We start from the raw sequence: 16014 nt of genomic DNA, 5'->3' as shown, positions 1-16014 counted from the left end.
ACATAGGACACTTTTGAAGTTTTTTTTACTTTACTTGAGTATTTTCATTTCCATTTTATGCATTTTTATACTTCTATTTGAATGCTTTCACGAGGAAACATTGTACTTTTTACTCCACTACATTTATTTGACAGCTTAAGTTACCTGTTGCTTTTCAGTTTAAGCTTTTAGATTTGAAAAAAAAAAAAAAAAAAAAAATAGTGTAAGTCTATAACATGGTATTAAAGGGAAAACCAGTGGTGTCCAAACTTTATGGTTTGTGATCTCGTACAAAAAAGCATGTATGACTTCAGATATTAATGATTTGTTCTACTAAAGGCAAATATCCTTGTGAACATCAGGTTGGGAACCACATGACTGAAATATGTGTATATGAAGTTGCCTAAACCAGCTCCACCTGACAGTCAACAGCAAAATGCTACTTCCACACTAATGCATCACTCTTAACAATCTAATATTGAACTTTTCTGCACAGGGACCATTTTTCTTTTTGCAGTATGAGTCCTTATGGTACATTAAAGCGACACCATGTAATTTTGAAAGGAAATAAAAATACAGTCTTTGTCTTACTAATGAAAAGTTGAACTGACCATCAATCAAGTGCACCTTTTTTCAGTACATTACACTCAGTTTAACTACTACAGCTGTACTTGGTCTGGTATGACCAGTAGCCTGTGGTGGTTAATGTTGGCTAATGTTGGCTAACTCGAGATAGATATTGCTTTGTAGCTGACATACATTTGCTGACTTTATGACTCTGTTCTACTTGTGCTATTGTAACACCACATTTTACCCTTTACTATTATTATTTAGCGATTGAGACTTGTACTTTTACACTTTTACTAGTAGGATCTTAAATGTACAATATGTCATTTCTGCCACTAGGGGTCTCTCAATCAAAAAAAAAACAAAAGTTGTAAGTAGCGCAGGATTATGAGAATTTTTGTCTTTATTTTTAAGCAACCACTAGTGATGGTAAAAATCTATCTATGTGACTCAGACAGAAATATTCATGACCGAAGGAATGTTTTAGTCTTATTGACGCTAACTTAAGTCCTGTTCGCCAACTTCCTGTCACACTCTCTGACTCTCTCCCGGAAATTAAAGTGGCAGGAGACCAAATGAAACACGCCATTATCTTGAGTAAACTTATGGATTTCTGTGGGTTTGAACATTGTTGGAAGACATTTTAATGCAGAACTGTTATATCTTTAAATTCAGGAGTTTCCCTTGTAATGGAGTATTGTTACTTTTACTTAGGTTAAAGATTTAAGTACTTCTTCCACCATTGTTCTAGAGGGGGCTTAGTTTATGTGTGCATATCCGATTGCACATCATCCTGTTTTTAATACAAAGAAAACAGGACTCTATCCGAACTGCTCCTCTGTTCACAATACCCAAAAAAATCACAAAAGGCACAGTGAGACGCTCTGATGAGTTGACTGTGATCGGAGTTCGGGGTTAAACGTGGTCAGGCCCCCTTCCTGTCCTTTCAGTGGCAGTTCAATGGCACACACCACACCCGAGTCAGGCAGGGGGGAACTCGCCGTAAACCCCGGTGTCACGGTCGCTCCGCCCTCACATCATCCGTCGGGTACACTCACCCAACGATGACAGTCAGCAGCCTGTGATGTGGTTCCTAGGCCTGTTTATTCTTTGGAAACCCACTAAAAGTAGCATTGGATGGTAAGCTCACCAGAAGGCCCCAGTGCTATTATAGGAGCAGTTTGGGTTGAGTTTTGATCTGGTGGGTTTGTAAATAGGGCCCTGCCTTGCTGCGGGGCACCACTTTTGGGCTATATTGTTTAGTGTGACCTGAAGTAAGCTTTTTGATATTCATGGTGATTTGTAACCTGGAACAAAATGTAAAGTCCAAAAATTGATATGACTGGCGGAATTTAGGTTTGTGTACTTCATGAGGACGTCAGTGTCTGTTTTTCATAATATCGATGATGACAGACAGAGGCCTGAGAAAAGTACCCGCTTGACTTTTCGTCATTTCACTGAAGGACAGATTGTGTTTTTTCCAGGGTCTTTATTTACCCCTGGAAGTCAGTATAACTTTTAAATCTAAATGAGTCCCATAAATACGTCAACTCCCCCATTTTTTTCAGTTGTGGTTTTTAGTGTGAGCTATAATCATTTCTCATCTTTCTTTGTCTCTGTGTCTGTCTGTCTATTTGTGTGTAACGACACACACACAAATCCACATACACACACAGACGCGCTGTGTTTCTCCTTTTCTAGCGAGAGCTTCTGATGCAAGGACGGCAATCTGTAATCTGTAGTAATTGCATGTTGCAGAAAAACATTTTTCCGCTGTGGTAATCGCTGCAATATGTGCAGTTGCGTTGCCAAAGTGACAGCACCCCCACCCCCTACAGACACACACACATACACCCGCACACATACACGCACGAGTATCCTGACTCACTCTGACTTAGCCAAATGTGCTAAACTTTTGGAGGCTGCTTCTCAGGATGGCTGAGAGACAAAGACACACAGACAAGCAACTCTTGTCCTGCGACAAACTCGCACATACACCTGCGCTGCTGTCAGGCTGCATTCACCTTCTGCAAAAGATTTACAGTTCCTGCCAGTGACAGTTTAACTGCCATACAGCCCCGGTGCCAGAGCCCTGCCAGAGCCCAGCTGCCACACACAGATGAGGAGACAAAACCTTCACAGGAGCCACATCAATTCACTCTCCCTGCTCCTTTTTAACAGCTATCGCACAGTGCAAGCCGCTGATGAAATCCCCCCAGGTTTACTGCAGTACTAATCCCCCAATATTACTTTGTCTATTACTACATCTCGGAGAATTGAGTCATTTGTCAGAGTTCCTCCTGATTAGTGGAAGTTGAAGCCACATTAAATGTAGGGAGTGCAGTGACGGTCTGTGGCTGAACCATTGATGCATATTTATCAAACCATTGTCTACCACTGACACAAGTGTCTACCCTAACCTGTTAGACTGCGGCGCAAGTTTATGAGGTCATCACCACCGTGAGACTGAGGGTTAACTATGGTGTGTGTTGAAGAGGATATCATGTTTTACTTGCTCTTCTCAGCACCTATGCCCGAACCCCCCCCCCCTGATTGCAGCTCAGCAGCGCTGCACATTTATGATATCATTATCCACTGCGTCATCGCCCCTTTGCCCGACAGAGCCCCGAAATATGTCAACCCAGTCGGGCTTTCTTACGTTGCACTCGTCAAAGTGTAACCACACACACCTACTGTAGTATAAGGACAAGTAATACTCAGAGACATTTATAGATACACAGCGCAGACACCAAGATTGCAACCAGACTGTGTGTGCAAACCTTTTCCTCTCTGGGCTGCTACTCTGACTGCTGAAGCCATCCAACCTCCCAGCAGTTGAACTTCCCTGTGTCTCTAATGGAGTCTCTCTGTCAGATCAAACAGCTCCTACTGACGAGGAGAGGAGCCAGATCGCAGCGCTGGAAGCCGTTCAGTCTGACAGCCCGAACACGTTTGACTGGCAACGCAGCCTGCGTCTCCCCTTCCATCGCTAGAGATCCCACACAAATATAGTAGCGCCACCAGAGAGGGGAAGAGTGGGTGAGGAGCAGGGAGGGGGCCTGTCGGCTCAGAAAATAAGTTGTGAGGCGTCCCCCTCGCACAAAGGCAAAGCTCCACAGCTCAGTCTTTTCTCAAAATGAAATCGCATGTGAGTCAAATATTAGGAAGTGCGCATGGCTTCCAGCAACCACCAAGCCATTATAACAGAGCCTGTAAACCACATTTTCACCAGCAGACAATGCCCCTTTGTGCTTGTTGTGTGGCTGTCCCTTCTCGAAAAGAGGAGCCATGCACTTTTAAAAAACTGTGGAGATTAGAGTGAAGACGTGAAGAAAAGTGATGAAGATTAAGTGTCAGTTCTGGATCTCGGGTTAATTAGTGGCAGTCATGTCAGGATGGGCGAGCAGGACAGTCTGCCCTCATTTAGCCCCTTGGCGCGGGGGACCTTTGATGTGGTTGCACATGGAATGCTGTTGTTCATTCCTCTCTGCAACAAAAGCCACATGTTTTTATTTTTGAGACTAGGTCCCTGGTACTTGGAGCTGTGAAGGAGCACGGTGAGGTATGTAGTGTATGAAATGAATGGCATGAATGCCAACCAGCAAAACACAAGTCAGACAGGACCCTGCCAGCCCGGCACAGGGCCAAACAGATTGTTTTCCATTGTGTATTCACATTCAAATGGTTTTAAGAAGACAAACTCAATAATCCCTGCTGTCTGTGCATGTCTAACACCACTGCGCACACACATTCAAGCACAGCCTCTTGTGAACACTCACAAACACACACCATGTACACGTCTCCAACTTTTCAACCATTGTCATCAGTGTTTGTCCCTTTCAACTCCTTTCATCGCTGTTAAGGGACTCTTTCAAGAGGGGTCATTCCAGGTTCTGTCACACTCATTCAAGTGCAAATGGACTTCAAAGAGCCCCCAAATATTGAATTTACATTTATTTCCCTCTTCAGAGGGGTTCAGCCTCCCAAGCACCATTTGACTCACCGCAGAATCCAACCAGATTCGAGCAGGAACCCGGCGCTGGTTTCCTGACAAGTGTCCGTGCCACTTTCCTCTGCAGACGTGAGACAACTCTTGGAAAGTACTCGGCTGGCCCTTAGGGCTTTTCATCATAAGGAAACAAGGGTGTGGTGACTCTAAGCCTGCAAGCCAAGGAGCTCAGGAGAGCACTCAGACACATAATATTGTCACTCTTCATAAATCCAATCTTTTGCACAGTAAGTGATTATTGTCAATCATTCCAATTGATTTCAAAATTAAGTCAGAAGAAAATAATCTCCAAATGTCACCAGTCTTTCTGCAGCCACTTCAGAGTCACTTCGTTGCATGCAACTCTGTGTCTGTGATGTCCTTGGGCTCCATTCCCAGTTCTAGATTAAGCAAACCTAATTGGAGGCTAAAACGTATTTTCAATGGAATCCCTCCATTCAAATCATTGCTTGAGTAAAACACTTGGCTTAATTGGAGTCCGGGAAACCAACCACCGGGGAAACCCGTGTGTCCGAAGTGACTGAATGTTTCCTCTCATCATCCCCACTGCTAATCAGTTGTGGCGTTGCCCATGTACAGTTAGCACCCTGGCCACGTGGAGCTAGCATAGTAAGGCAGGACTTTCCCCTCTTTGACTCAGAGCCTCAGGCGTCCATTGAGGCTTTGCTGTAACTGCACACTAATCCCCTGATTGCTGTGTTTAGGCGCGGCACGTCGCTGCTCCACGTCAAGGCGGCCGCGACTAACGACGAGCTAATGACACAACGATGACAAGGAGCGTTTGTAAACCCAATCAGTAGCCTGGAGCCTGGTGATTAGGTTAATCAAACTCTATACTGACTGAATGACTGGCTCGCTGTCTGCCTCTTATGTCATCACACTGATTAAAGGGGGAAAGTTGTGTTCAAGTCCGTCAGGCCCTGCTAACACAAACGCCTTTCTGCCAGGTTGGCAGTGATAGCACAGCTAGCTGTCATGCTAAAACGTAGAAAATTGAGAGGGACTCTCTGTTTAATTGAAAACCAACTTGATGTCGGTGTTATTTTGGTCATTTTATTGCTATTTAGTTCATGATCCCCTTTTGCCACAACTACAAACAATTATATTATTCTGTAAAAAGTCACCTCAAATAGCAAAAATCAAGCTCGTTGATGCACCATGAAATGCTTTAAGCCTCTCTAGGTTATGTGGAATGTAAATTCAACAAGATTGTATCTCACAGGGAAGGCTCATTGGATAGGTACTCTGAGTAACCACAGTACACAGTAGTCGGTTAAATATTTTTTTAAGCACGAGACACAAATTGGCACTTTATAAAATCATGAAAGCCATCACTGATATTTTTCAGTTAAGTCCTCTGCTGTTTAGTCACCGTGTGGGTAATTCTGCTGGACTAAGGCATCGGGAGACCATATGTTAGTCCTGACCAGCTATTACGGTGAGGTCAGACAGCATTTAGAGTGGGGAAAACGTCACGCTCATCATGCTGACATGCACTGCTCCTCTCTGACTCAGCACGGGTAAGAAAACTCAGGTGGTGGACTGTGTGTGTGTGTGTGTGTGTGTGTGTGTGTGTGTGTGTGTGTGTGTGTGCGTAGCCTGTATGTTTCAGTTTGCACCATAAAGTTCCCTGTGCGTTTGTGCTCGTGACGGCGGTGTCTGCGACCGTGAGAAGAGCATGTGTAGCAGACGGAGTGACCTCACAGCAGACAGACTATGGAGAAGAGATGGAGGGGCCACTTCTGCTGCACAGCTGAGGGGGAATCCCAGGCATGGTGTTTCCTACTGAGCCAATACAGAAGTGAGCAGCTGCGGAGAAAGTACGAGCTCGCTGAAGTTTACTTCAGGGCAGAACCTGCTGCGATACAGGCATAACATTATGTAGAACGGTCCGGAACAAGCAAAATTAGAGTATGGAAGATGGGCAACATTCAAGGAGGAAGTAGCCCAAGTAATGCATTTTTAAATTCATTAAGAAATGGACCTAAAGGGATAGTTCACCCCTAAAATCAAAAATACATATTTTTCCTCCGACTTGTTGTGTTATTCGTCCATTTACACTGTTTTGGTGTGAGTTGCTGAGTTTTGGAGACATTGGCCACAGAGATGTCTGCCTTTTCTTGCATATGATGGAGTCACATGGCACTCTGCTTGTGGCTCTCAAAGCACTAAAAAACACATTTGAAAAACTCAACAGCAATGTCTCTTTCTAGAAATCGTGACCCAGTTACTCAAGATAATCCACAGACCTTGTTGAGAGCAGTCTCATGTTGGAGCTATTTTCTTTCTACCGAACCACACTGTGCAGAAAGAAGCATGCATCTATTAATGGACGAGAGGCTAGCTAACCAAACAGGCTAACTTTACAACTCAGCCAAAGGAGACGCTATTCAAGTTTCACATCCCTCACTGTCACGATTAGGAGCCTCTCTTACGTGAGTAGATACACTTCCTTCTGCTCCTACTGATACAGTTGGCAGGTGTAGTTCAGTAGCAAAAAATTGTTTTGGCATGAAACTGCGCACAAATGAGGTCTGCAGATTATCTTGAGTAGCCGGGTCAGGATTTGTGGAAAGAGACATTGCTGTTGAGCTTTTCAAATATAGTTTTTTTGGCACTTTGACCGCCACAAGTCAAGTGCCATCTAGTTCCATTATATTGAAGAGAAGGAAGACGTTTCTACGGCCAATAGAAACTCAGCAATTCACACCAAAACAGTTCAGTTGTATAAATAGCACAGCAGGCACGAGGAAATGTATTTTTGACATTCCAGGCGAACTGTCCCTCCACTTACTTGGTACAAAGTTCAAACTTTAAGCAAATATTTGTTTTTATGGGGGGTTATGTGTCGGACTATTTCTTTGCCAGGCACAGTGACTTCTTAGAGTCTAGTTGTCATTTTGTGGTTATGCTACCAGCCATTTTTACACTTCAGTTTTAGTACAAACTAAACAAACAGAATGTGTTAATTAGTGAGTTTTAGTGGGTAGGCAGACATGTTACTATTGGACAGAGCCAGCTGTCTTCCAGTCTTTATGCTAAGCTAAGCTAACTGGCTGCCGTTTCATATTGAACTGACATGAGAGCGGCATCAATCCCTTCATCTAAATCTCAACAAGAAAGCAAGTAAGCTTTTTTCATAACATATCAAACTCTTCCTTCACTCATCTCTTAGTAGAAATGTAAATGAGAACCCTAAATGCTCAAATTTACATCCTCTCTCTGCAGTGCTGAATCGAAAAGCACAATTAGGTGACCCATTACTGACGCAGCGAGCACAGCCAGTTATTTGTACTCCCCAGTGAACAGGCAAAGAGAAAACTAAAATCCCATTTTTGAAACGCTGTCTCCACAAAAATCAATTCCCTGTGGTTAAAGTTATGTTTGAGGGGAGGGAAGAAGCAGCCCAAAAACATGTTTTATTGCAGCAACGACAATTAACTGTATGTAAACAAGTTGAGAGGAAAAAAAAATCTGGGAAAATTGAGAATCTGAAAACATTTCATTGCCTGCAGCCTCTCACATCCTATCATTATCTGCATTTTTCCTCCACCGTAATTAAGTTTTTTCTTTATTGCTTATGGGAAGAGGGATAGGCTATAAGGATGTTTTGAGCATGATTGAAGTTGCACATAATGACGTGAAGATTCAGTCTGGAGGATGGATTTTTTTTAGTCTGTGAAAAACATTCCTTTTAATCCTTTGATGGTGACAGAATGAGTTCCTCCGCGCCTCAGATCTTTGCTAAACTTTCACACATGATAAAATAAAAGCCTCTGCTCCTCCTGTCTTCCATCTAATGTAAAAAAAAAAAATAAAAAGCTGATCTCTGCTGATATGTTTCTGAACATGTGGGATCTCCATAAGTTTGAGTCATTTTATGTGCTGCCGACCAGACCCATGCCTGCCCATTAAAGTAATTTGTGGGTTAGAATGCAACTGTAATGTTAAAAACAAAAGTGCACAGCAATCGACGTTGTGCTTAGTCACAGACAGCTTTTTTGCTTTTTCCTGCTTCTCGGTGCAACAGAAAGGATGTTGTTGACAACATCTGTTAAACGATACAGGGAGGGGTCTAAACAATAAGTCTTCTTCATCTGAGTCAGGCTCAGGTCACAGCTCTGTAATTGTAGCCAGTTACTGAAAACAAACTAAACCTGCAACGTTTTATTTCAGGTTTTACTTTTAAATTGTTTATCTTATTTCCAGCTTCACTGAAAACTGCAAGCAAATTCCATACACCGACGTAATTGCTGCATAAATTTAGGTTAATAATACATAAATTAGCTTACAATAATACTTGTGTTTTTTCTACCGTCCCAGCCCTACCATGTAATAAGCTGTGGTTTAGGGCGTAGGTTTAAAACAAAATTAAGAAACAGAAAATGGCGAGAAAGGCTTTTCCTTAATTTAGTCGTACGCCATGCAGGATGAATGAGATCATGAAGAGTCTAATAACAGTGATGTGGACATGATCATTTTAACTTAAGGGTTTATATGAAATATTATCAGCTCGTAAGCGGAGCAAATTAACCATAAAGAAGTGAGTCATAGGAACTGCGGAGCCTCATCCGGTATGGGCATTACTTCTTAAAAAATCAAGCTAAAGAATTTAATGTTGTGATCATTTCCACCTCGTTATCCAATTACGCAAGCGTATTTCAAAGTCTGCATATTTTCCTGCCAGCATGTCGGTTGTTCCTGTTTCGATTTCTTTTTTTAAAGAAGCTGGTCTAGACGTTATGAATTCCTCTTACATCACTCACATCATATCTGGACATTTGTGCCCTTCAATTTCATTATTTTCGACTGCAGCTCTTTAATTATTCTGAAAGACTTTAGCACACATTCGCTCCTTTTTCTGCTCCGCCTGACCTCAGTGAGTGTGCGCTGCGTACCCTGAGGTCACCGCTGTCAAAGCTGCCATGCACAGTCACATCACAGAGTTTAACACGCAGGCTAACTTCTGGATGAACTGTGTTTACCGGACACCAAGCCGAGTGTTCTCTCACTGCCAGATCTCATTCGCTCCTCTCTCCCTGGATGCTGCCTCGGAGTCGACGCACCTACAGTTTAGAGCTGCAGGATTGTTTGTTGAAAGAAGCTGCTCGACCCTTTCAGAACATGTTTTCCCCCTCAGTCAGAGAAACCTTTACAGCTTAAATCCATATTATCAGATCGGCTGAAAAGAATCTGGCCCCTGTGGTCGCTTGCCGACCACCAGAAAATTGTATTTACTACTACACTTAGCACGACTTTAACCTTGACCAACGCGACGCCGAGCTTGGGGGTTTGAGTGCACGTACAGGGGCGGAGGCAGGTTTGGGATTAGCCGACCACATAATCAGCACAGCCCTCTGCGTAGCCTACCTGGAAGCCATCTTACTGGCAACCCCTGAAAGTGTTCCCCATAAAGTCGTGTTGACAGACGGTGAAAACGGCGAGACGGACCAAAAAGTAAATAAGTACCTCCAAAAACGTTTACAGCCCTAATCAAGTCCAGAGCGTTCCCTCTATCCAATATGCCTTCAGAGTTTTATAAATAGATATTATACTAGGCCAAATTGGAGACAGGATTTCACCGCTCTGTGGCTGTCATGAGTTTTCTATTATTTGCTTTCACTTTAGAATATTGAAACTCTTAATATCTAGTTACAGATTTCAGCCCAGTCCTCATGTTGTGGCGTCACTCAGGGGCCTCACACTCAGCAGGACTTTGAATGGGCTCCAATCAAGCATGTTAATTTAAGAGAGGAGAAAAAAAATCTCCACCATATGACTTTGTTATTAATAAATCCACCAGAGGCCGACCATGTGTTCTATCAAATTTACGGCCTTTTGCTTTTTTGAGCTACCGTCCTGCGCCTTTTTTATATTTGTCAGTGGTTCTTAGCTTGAAATTAGAATTTTATCTCGTGTGAATGACTCCTTTTGATGCTCTCTGTGTCACGCTGTGTCTTTCCGGCTTCTCACTCCTCAAAACTTGTAGAACAAACCAGACCACCTCCCAGAATCCTCCAAAATAACCTTGCTACAAGTGTGGTGAGGCATGGCGCGTTTCTCACACACAAGCCCTCACTTCCATTCATGCAGCGCAATAAGCCAAACATATAAAACCATTCCCACCCTAATAAACCGGGGCCTTTTTCTCTGCCACAAAGGGAGCTGGCTCCCAAGAGCGTAACACTCTAAAAAAACGGACCCCTGTATAAAACAGCCAGCCGGGAACACAGTGGCCCTTCGAAGTGGAGGAAAATGCGGTGACAGAGAGTGAGCCAAGGCCACCACGCAGGCCCAGTCACAGCTGCTATAAACCAGGTACCCCACCTGATGCAAACACTGCCAGTGTGGAAAACTCTGTATAGTAAGTATAGTAAAGTAGTAGTTGTAAAGTATACAACTCTGCTTCACAGGGGGAAAGTCCGGTGCTTTTTTTGGAGCTTACTGCTTAAAAAAAATGAGTGGTGTGTCTCACAAATGCAGCTTTCTGATTAAAAAGTGTTGCTGCTGTGTGGGGGTTAGCAGGTGTAGCCTCATTGTGGTTATTATCAGTGAACTGCAGCAGCCCTGTGAGTCTGCATCAGATTAACACCCTGCTGACGCAAAGCTCTCCATCTCTTTTTCTTTCTCTCTCTCTGAGCTACTAACTGTCAGATTATTAGCTGTTTCGAGTGCTCGATGCAGAGTTGGACATCATGAGAACGACAGCTGCCCCGTCTGTCTGTTTGCTCTCTTTGTGACTCGGTGTGCATGTGTCATATGTTTTACGTGTGTGTGTTTGTGTGTGTGTGTCTCCCTGAGCTTCAGCAGAGGACTGAGGTTTCTGAGGTGAGGCGTCCTCTCGCTTCTCACGCGATGCGCATCTGATGTTGCACATCACATGCTTACATGTATTCTCTGTCTGCAGTGAGAGATAGGCTCAAATGTTACCAATTTAACAGCTACAGCCCAGGTTGTTAGTGTTTGTATGTGCTCATATTTGTCATAGTGCTGCCGTCTTTCTTTTTAATCACATTTTAGCACGACTTGAAGTAGTAGAAGTGCTGTAGTAGTACAGATGCCTTGGCCTATAAACCCTGCTCCCCGGATATAAGAAAAAACATGTTTGTTTAGTACAGGCCTCAACAAATGTCACATCTTCATGATTTTAATTGTTTTTTCAATGACAATGAAAATCATGACGCAGAAATGATCATTCCCACTAACGGTGAATCATATTGCAGTTGTAATATCAGTCAAAATAGTTGCAATATGATTGTTTTTTTGTTACCGTATCGTGCAGCTTCGTTAAAGGCCTAAATTACTTGATTTTAATGAGGAATTTACAAATCGCTTTTAGAATTTCAGGAACTTTCACAAGTGTGTTTTCAATTTGCGTAATTTTTCAAATGAATGAGTGTCTCCTGCCCTCTGGATAGACGAATCCAGTATTTCCATGAGCTTCGTGTCACACCGTATTAAAGTCAGAGCTCGGGGAGCCAGACATTTAACAGTCTCCTTGATTCTCTGTAACCGTTCCTCTTAATTTCAGTTTGATTTGAGTCTAAAAAAGAGAACTTGCCAAATTGCTTTGCCTGTGTAATGCAAGTTGTTAAACTAACCGCTGGGGTATTTTGCTTACATGAGGTAGTCCCAATTTGAAATGCTTTCAGACTGAACCGGAGGATTTAATGACTCTTGGCCTTTGTTCTCTCGCAGTTCGGTTTCAGCCTCCTGACAGAACGAATTGTAAAAGGATATTGCATGTTCAGTAACGATTTCCAATGGATGATTACAGCTTTAATCGCTTGTCTCTCTTTCCCCCTTTTTGACCTACTGTCTCACATCCCCGCTTCGGTAGAGTTCAGAATCAAAATCGGACACCAGAACACACATGACGTTGGAGGTTAAACAGACTCAAAAGCCTGATGGGTGGCGTGCGTGAAAACCTGAAGTTGGCGACACTCTGATCTGTAAACGGTGGAGAGAAAGGGATGCAGATCCAGCGGTTGTAGAGAGTAAAAGGATGGGAGGGGGACGAGTCTTGTCAGGAGGAAACTATAAATGCCTTGCTGTCTGTAGAAGCTGTGAGAACACTGGAACATCATCTCCTGTCACTGCGGTTCCACTGAGGATATCAGAGGATTGTTCTCATGTGAGACACAGATGTACTGAGTGTGTTTTCGACCGTCTCACTGTATGAGTGTGTGCGAGGCTCCAGGGATTTTAAGATATACTCTGCAAACAATTAGGAGCTGGTAGTGCTTCTCCTCTGGCTGTCTCTAATTAACACAGCAACGAGGCCTTAATTGGGACAGAGATTTTGTTTTGCGCCGCTGCCTTTTTCGGTGGCCATCTCAGTGGTTAAGTGACTAACAGTGGGAACAACTGAGTCCCCTGGCCGCCATCAGAGTAAGACTACTTAATGTTTCGAGAGGTTTATCATCGCTCAGAGGAGTAAACTCAGATAGGTTTCCAGTTAAAATCAAGTAAAAGTTTCCGTTTGTTTGTGAGTAAAAGCCGTCTGATTGGTATCACCATGCCAACAAATGGCTTCTCCTTTGAGCCTGTTGTGGAGCGTCACCAACTATAGTGCACTCACCTCACCACACAGACCAAAAGTACCTCCTGGAAGTAAAGCAGAGTGAGAGACACTAATATGTTTTTTGTTTTTTTTTCTCTTTGCTCTCTTTTGTATTGCTGTGTTCCAGTAAAAGGGCCCAGTCACATGGAGCCTGTGAGCTCGTATTCTCGCAGTGAGAGCGCCGAGTTTCACTTGATAATGAATGTCTGTGGTGAGAATCCCATTATGGCCCTACTCCATCAAGCCTACAGAAAACACAGGAGCGGTGAGGAGGAGGCATTTAAGGGCCATATCAGTCAACTAGATGAGGGCTATACCGCGCAGATCAGCTCGTCCTGTGTGAGTGTGGACAGAGAGATAAATGCATTCACACACTACAAGAAGACTTTTTTTTTTAAAAAAAGGAAACAGGTAGTGAAGCTGCATATTCGAGATAACTGTAGAGAGGGATGGATGGAGGTGGGAGGGAGGGGGGTGGAGAGGGAGGGGGGGGGGGGCAGAGGGGAGGATCAGCACTCACCTCTGAGTAGACTGCTGCTGTAGTTGGAGAAGGAGTCAAAGATGCTGTTGGATGCCATGTCAGGGAAGTCAGAGCGGTGTGGAGCTGTCGATGCAGTCGATCTCCACCAACCTTCAGGGAGGGGAAAAGGAAGATTGAAACGCAGGAGCTAAGTGCGAGAAAGAGAGACGAGAGAGGATGAAACTCCTGGAGCTCAGAGCCCCGTTTGCAACCAAGAATCTAGGGTTTGTGACTACCGCAGGAATCCCAAGCCACAAGCCTGCAGAGAGAGCAGCAGCATGTGTTAGCAGCAGCACCAGGAGACGTTTGAGAGAGAACAGGGTCAGAAGGAGAAAGCAAAGAGAAAGAGAAGGCAGTTGAGAGAGAGAGAGAGAAGCAGTTTTACACAGAGGCAACAGCAGTGTCTTCAGGTGTGAAGTGGACTCACCAGGGCTGGAGATGAGAGGGGGGCCCTTGGGTGGTGGAAGCGGGCTGGCGGGGAGGGCCGGGTTTGTGGTCCTCTGTCACGCGGGGGGGGCTAAAGGTCTGAGGTTAGCCAGCTAGTCTGATAGCGTGGTCTGTCTTTCTCTCCCACGATGGTGGTGGCCTGACTGGAGCGTCAGTGCTAGTAACAGGCTAAAAGCCACAGTGTATCTGCATCCTCCTCGCCATCCTCCACACAGAGAGACACACACACTCCTCTCCGTGAGTGGTGGAGCCCACGTCACATGTCACGTGAGGTCACCGGGCCTTTCCCTCCCACCCTCCCTCCCCTCCCTCCCTCCCTCCCTTCTCCTGCTATCGTCTTTGCTTTTTCTCTGGTTTTCTTGCGCTTCGGGCTTGTACTTTCCATGCTTCTCCTTCTCTGACTCGCTGTCTTCACTCTCGCTTCTCATTGGTCGTTCAAGTTTTGGAAACATTTTATTTTCTTTTGAGTTCAAACCAGGCAGCAGCCTGCGCCACTGTGGCTCACTGAGGTTTGCAGAGAGCGCCGAAGCCAGTGCAGAAGAGCACGAGAGGCGTTAAAATGTATTAACACAAACAGGAGAGGAGAAGAGACAGGAGTGTGTGAGATGAAGAGAATGAGAAAATGAGAGGTAACTGCGGCTGCAGTCGCTGCTAGAAACAGGAAAGTGTCAGTCTGACTACTGAACAACAGTGAGCGTGTTGTTCTTGAATGTCTATGTATGTCTTGTGCTAGTTTTATGTTTGTCTGACTCACAGCACATCTGTGTTTGTAAGAACCGGTGGTTTTGGGCCTGCAAAACCTCCACCCTCACTTACCACTTGATAGTATCATAATCTTAGTCTCATTAGAAGCAGTGCTGCCAGTTGCTCGACTTTACTCTACCTTGGGTCCTTCCCTCTTCTCTCTTCTCTCTTGTTCCTCTGTTTCAGGTTGTATTTACAGTTTTTCTTCCTTGATTATCATTAATTGATTTTAACTCAACTTAATATGAACACATGACTTTCAGTTCAAATTCAAATTTAATTTTGAGTTATTTTTACCTGAGCTTCCTTGTGCTGTGAAAAAAATAACAGAAACCTGAGCGTCTGTGGCCATGTGTGGCCTCTCCCTCCTCTGAAACTGCAAAGCGATTCAACCTGGTTGTGGTTTTCACACTTTTTCATTTTCTAGGTTCATTTTCTACTTTTACAGTAGCAGCGTGAGATGTCACTTGATACCAATGTTGCCTTTTTCTTTTTCTGCAGTTTTTACTCTATTTATTTGCTTCTTCTGCAGTGTTGAGAAAAAACAGGAAATGATTCACATTGCTTCAGATTCACACAGAAAGGAACTGACGGGCAAAGTGATAAATGTGCAGTCAGTGAGAACTGTTTGTTGTGGTCCTGTTAACCTGACAATCTAGTCAGTACTACATGAGTGTGTGTGTGTGTTTTTTCATGTTTGTGCAGACAAATCACTGGCATTTGCAAACCTGTGGTAGCCGCACTTCCTCTCTCCTTTCTCCTGTCTCTGAGTGACACACTGACCATGTCTGGCCACGGGACAACAGACCCAAACCACCGTCTGGTCATTCATGTGACCCAATTGCTTTCCCTGGAAACCTGTGTGTGTGTATGTGTGTGTGCATGTGTGTGTATTCTGTATCTGTTTCACACTGCTTTGTGTATGAATGTGAGCCCACGTTGTCCTCTGCTAATTGCCAAACAAAACTGCCTCATGGACCACAGCATGTGTTTGTATGTGTATATACAGTACCATGTTCTGAGTGTACGTGTGTGTGTGTGTGTGTGTGAGAGAGAGAGAGAGAGAGAGAGAGAGAGGGAGAGAGAGAGAGCTTCCTGGTAGCCCGCACTGCCCTGTAAATGAGCAGTTGCCGTTGAGTTAGGCGGCAGTGCGGGCTAAATGACACGGCGTGTCGGCAAGTGTGG

This window comes from Pagrus pagrus (assembly GCF_965226575.1).
Source record: "Pagrus pagrus genome assembly, chromosome: 18".
Classification (NCBI taxonomy): Eukaryota; Metazoa; Chordata; class Actinopteri; order Spariformes; family Sparidae; genus Pagrus; species Pagrus pagrus.
This window is presented reverse-complemented; position numbering follows the sequence as displayed.